The sequence below is a fragment of the Nicotiana sylvestris genome, chromosome 6 (assembly GCF_000393655.2).
Source record: "Nicotiana sylvestris chromosome 6, ASM39365v2, whole genome shotgun sequence".
In the NCBI taxonomy this organism is placed as follows: domain Eukaryota; kingdom Viridiplantae; phylum Streptophyta; class Magnoliopsida; order Solanales; family Solanaceae; genus Nicotiana; species Nicotiana sylvestris.
In genome coordinates, this window is record NC_091062.1 from 128,740,810 (window position 1) to 128,746,454 (window position 5,645).

General features: G+C 41.5%; 1 non-coding gene across 1 annotated transcript; it reads right to left on the minus strand.

The window, feature by feature from the left end:
* Nucleotides 1-1,704: 1,704 nt before the first annotated feature.
* On the minus strand, nt 1,705-1,811 carry LOC138872328 (small nucleolar RNA R71). Its single transcript, XR_011400784.1, has one exon. It is a non-coding gene; the product is annotated as a small nucleolar RNA R71 (small nucleolar RNA).
* Between the last annotated feature and the right edge of the window lie 3,834 nt (nt 1,812-5,645).

The following is a 5,645-nucleotide window of genomic DNA, read 5'->3' on the forward strand; positions in this document are numbered from 1 at the left end:
CTGAGCTCCAGGAGCGTGGGCCAACCGTGGCCGCGCTCAGGCCGCGCACAACAGGCAGAAAAGAATGCATTATGCGCGGTCCAACCGCGGTCCAACTGCAGCCGCACTTGTCACTCTGAGGAATTTTATTTCAGGGGTAAATTCGTAAGTTCGGGGGCGACTCTCCTTAACCTATAAGAAGCCCAGCTCGCCCAAAAATAAGGTATCAAGGTTTTTGAAGGATTGTTGAAGGCAAGAACAGGCAAGAGGCGAGGAAGAAGATTCGGCATAGAGTTTTAGCTTTCTTCCTCTTGTTTTTATCACTGATGATGAATTCTACTGTTATGATTGTGAAAATGATTATGCGTAGCTAAACTCTTAATCTAGGGTTTTGATGGAACCTCTTGGAGGATGAATTTCTTGATATGTTAATATAGATTTGCCATAGTATTTTCTCTGTTTGTTCAACTATATTGTGATTGTTGTTGATTGAAGGGCCCTCAATCAGCTGTGCCTATTTAGTATGAATTACGCGGGAGAGAGTTTATATTTAGGTAGTTATTGAACAACATCACTCCTAACATATATGAGGGATCAATACGAAGGGTTTAAAGGTGGTTAGGGATAACGAAACCTTGGGTGCAATCTAATTGAGCTGTAACTAATGCTAGCTAGCATAATTCGGGAGAATATGTCTAGTATATTGTTGTAATTACTCGGGAGAGAGTTACGACAAAGAGTGCTCATGGTCGATAGAGAAGACTTAGGCAAATTTATAGCAAACATAGCGGAAAAGATTTTGACAAGAGGGAAAATCATAACCTTAGATCATTCTGATTCTTGCTTACAAACCGTTTATAGCTAGTTCTTAATTACTGCATTTTTATTACGTAATATTTAGTTAATAAACACCCAATTTATTACTCAAATATCTCTGAAGATTGCATACGTGAATTTCTGTGAGTCCAACAGCTGTGATCAGTAGGTTAATTCCCTGTGGTATTTGACTCCGAACTTGTTAACCGAAATATATTTGCAACAACCACTTTGTCCTTTTTATAAGGCATAGTTGGGTGTGATCAAATTTTTGCACCATTTCCGGGGAGTTTGCAGTTAAAAAGAAGAGCAAAATTCTTAGAGTAGTCAATTTTCATCAATTTAAACTGACCATTGAAATTCTAACATTTGTAGTCGTGGTTGTTACAGGTGCATGCCTAGAAACTCGTCAAGAACTGGTGAATTTCTCGAAGCATTATCAGATCCTGAGAACGTTTTCAAGGCATTGAATCATGCAAATAGGAAAGGCAAACAACAATAGAACTCAACCGAAAACATTGAACCAGACATGGAAGACGATAATCCAAACAACAGAGACAACGTGAATGACCCAAACGATCAGGGTGTGGTACCTCTTATGCCAGAAGTAGCATATGACTGGGCATAACCCACCGCTGACAATTTAGCAACTACTATTGTAGTCCCTCAAATTCAAGCAGATTCATTCCCGATCACAAATAACATGCTACATCTATTGCAGAACAAGGGACTATTCTCTGGGTCATACGTTGAAGATCCTCAGCAGCATCTCAAGAATTTCCTGTGAATCTGTGCCACGCAGAGGCAACACAACGTGACACCAGAAGCAATACGTTTGTTGTTGTTCCCACTCTCAGTGATAGGAGCTACTCAAACTTGGCTTAATTTCATCCACCCAACAAGACTGCTCGACAAATTGATGAGATATTGAGCTTCAGACAGAAACCAACTGAAACGCTACATGAAACGTGGGAGAGATTTAAGGGTCTGCTGGTTACGTATCCACATCATGGTATTCCATAGCAGATGTTGGAGCAAAGATTTTACATGGGTTTAGCAGATACTTTGAAAGCCAATGTTGACACTTCAGCAGGTGGATCATTTTTGAGCAAGACATTCAGAGATAGCAAGATCCTACTTGACAAGATGGCACAAAACTCAGAATGGACAACAAGAAATACTCCAATCACTCCGGTGGTTCACTCAGTGGCTCTTGACCCGGCCAACTCCATGGCTGAAAATATGGCCACTCTACTAACACAAATGAGCATCCTCACCAAAAAGGTTGAAGAATCAGGGCAAAAGCAGCAAGTACACATATTTGATGCAACTAATGGGGGTCTATGTACATCATGCATTAATCAACCATGTGTCTGCTCGTGGAGTGCTGAAAGTGATAATCAACAATATCAGGAGAACATGAATTATGTGGCCAACTATGGGGGACCGAGACCAGGTGGTCAGAATTGGGGTCAGCAGAATCAACAATACATACCAACTCAGCAATAGTACAATAACAACAATAATCATGGGCTATGTGACCACAGGGGCAAATGATGCCTTACCAAAGGCAATAAAGGTACAACTAGCAAAATCAGCAGCAGGCTTATCAACAACCCCCACAACAACGGATTGTGAGACATGAAGATGGGTTTGCTAAACTCGAGAGAATGATGCAACAAGTGATTGGGTCCACTGGAAAACTAGCTAACAGAGTAGACTCACATGAGTCAGCAATAAAGAATATTGAGATCTAGTTAGGATAGATTTCTATGGCCTTAAATAATCGTCCTCATGGGACGTTACCTGCAGACACCCAAATCAATCCAAAAGAGCAGGGCCCGAAGCAGCTGATGGCAGTAAGTATCCAAAATGGTAGAGACTTCTAGAGCAAGAAATTTCTTGTGAAAGCAGATCGACAAAGACACTAGTGCCAATACCCGTTGAGCTAGACAATTCAGCAAGGTTAACTGAGGTGACGGTACAACATGCATAAGAGAACACCAACAAAGCAGAGGAAGTTGTGAAAGAGATGGAGGTTGCATCGGAGCCGACAGTGGAAGCAATGCTCGAATAAGAAAAAAATCAGATCACAAGGAAGAAGCGACCTCCAGCACCATTCCCACAGAGATTGGCCAAGTATCAAAAAGATGAACTGTACAAGAAATTTTTGGAGATGTTGAAGCAAATTTAGGTAAACATTCCATTGATTGATGCTTTAAAGGAGATGTCTGGTTATGTAAAGATGATGAAGGACTTGATGTCCCGCAAGTTCGACTTTCAAGACTTGGCCACGGTTACACTAACTCAAACCTGTAGTGTTGTTGTGACGAGACCCATAGCTGAGAAGCTGTCTGACCCATGGAGTTTCACAATCCCTTGCACAATAGGAAACTTTGCATTTGCTAAGGCACTATGTGATCTAGGAGCAAGCATAAACCTTATGCCCCTAGCTATCTACAAAAGGCTAGGCATTGGAAGAGCGAGACCCACGTCTATGTTACAATAGCTAGCTGACCGAAGAGTGAAGAGGCCCTCTGGGATTCTAGATGATGTGTTGGTACAGGTGGGGAAGTTTGTGTTCCCAACAGATTTTGTCATCCTTGACTGTCGGGTTGATACGGAAATTCCCATAATTTTGGGAAAACCATACTTGGCCACTGGGAGAGCCTTAATTGATTGTAAAACTGGAGAGCTTAAGATGAGATTAAATGATGAAGAGATAACATTCAACGTGCAGAAATCTATGCGAAGACCAAGTGAATTTTTTAATTGCTCTCTAATAGATGCGGTGGATGTAGTCTTGGAGGAGGAAGATGAATCTTTGAACATTAAAGACCCTCTAGCAGCTTATCTCATGAACTTAGACGAAGCTAATGGTGAAGACTTGGCAGAGTGGGTACTTACTCTTGAAGGCCTAGGTTTTTGGAAAAGGGATCTTGAATTTGAGCCTTTTCACTTAGAGAAAAGAAAAACTCCTCCAGCTAAGCCATCAATAGAAGAGCCACTAAAGTTGGAACTGAAAGCACTGCCATCTCATCTTAGGTATGTATTCTTAGGACCTAACTCAACTCTACCTGTTATTATCTCATCCAGTTTGTTAGATGTGCAGGTAGAACAACTTTTGCAGGTACTGATTTAGTGCAAGACTGCAATTGGGTGGACCATTGCAGACATTAAGGGGATCAGCCTGGCCTTCTGTATACATAAGATTCTGCTAGAAGATGGGCAAAAACCTTCTAGAGAATATCAAAGAAGGTTGAACCCTAACATGAAAGAAGTGGTGAAAAAGGAAGTGATTAAATGGTTAGATGCGGGAATCATATTCCCCATCTCTGATAGCAACTGGGTTAGCCCAGTGCAGTGTGTACCAAAAAAGGGAGGTATGACGGTAGTGAAAAATGAGAAGAACGAGTTGATCTCTACACGAACATTCATAGGCTGGCGAATATGTATGGATTATAGGAAATTGAACTTAGCCACCAGGAAGGACCATTTCCCACTGCCATTCATTGATCAGATGCTAGATAGATTGGTAGGGAGGTCACACTTTTGCTTTCTGGATGGATACTCGGGGTATAATCAGATTTCCATTGCCCTAGAGGATAGAGAGAAAACATCATTCACATGCCCTTATGGAATCTATGCTTTTCGGCGAATGTCATTTGGCCTATGCAATGCACCCGCCACATTCCAAAGGTGCATAATGGCCATCTTCACAAATATGGTAGAGGAGATAATGGAGGTTTTCATGGATGACTTCTCAGTGGTGGGGAATTCATTCGATGATTGCCTTGTGAATTTGAGGCGAGTTTTGAAAAGGTGTATCGAGACTAATCTGGTACTCAACTGGGAAAAGTGCCATTTTATGGTACATGAAGGTATAGTCTTGGGGCACCTAGTATCAAGTAAAGGTATTGAGGTGATGTGCAAAGGTTGACGTGATAGAAAAGCTCCCTCCACCAACCTCCGTCAAAGCAATCAGAAGTTTTCTTGGACACGCTGGTTTTTATAGGAGATTTTTAAAAGATTTTTCCAAAATTGCTAACCCCTTGTGTAAATTACTTGAAAAAGATCACCCTTTTGTGTTTTCTGATGACTGCAGAGTAGATTTTGAGGAATTAAAGAAGAGATTGGTAACAACACCGATCATAGTTGCCCCCGACTGGGAGCAACCATTTGAACTGATGTGTGATGTGAGTAATTATGCTATGGGAGAAGTTCTTGGGCAGAGAAAAGATAAAATCATGCATCCAATATACTACGCAAGTATAACGCTGAGTGGAGCCCAGCTAAATTACACTATGACCGAGAAGGAGATGCTAGTAGTGGTGTTTGCATTTGACAAGTTCAGTTCATACCTGATAGGCTCAAAGGTAATAATTTATACTGACCATGCTGCTCTCAGGTACTTCATTGAGAAGAAGGAGTCATAACCGTGCCTGATTCGATGGGTGCTACTACTTCAAGAGTTTGATTTGGAGATCCATGATTGAAAGGGAATGGAGAACCAAATAGCTGATCATTTGTCTAGGCTGGAAGGAGCTGAAAAAAAGGTTGAGGTAGAAGAAATTCTGGAAACTTTTCCAGATGAACAATTGCTAGCCACGAGTCTCGAGGAAGCACCATGGTATGCAGACATTGCAAACTACCTGGCGAGCAGTATTGTTCCTTATAACCTTTCATCTGCTCAAAAGACAAAGTTCTTTCGTGGTTGTCGCATGTATTATTGGGATGAGCCTCATCTATTCAGGATTTGTATTGATAATATGATCCGAAGATGTATCCCCAAGATAGATCAGTCTTCTATTTTGCAGGAATGTCACGCATTACCATATGGTGGGCACTTC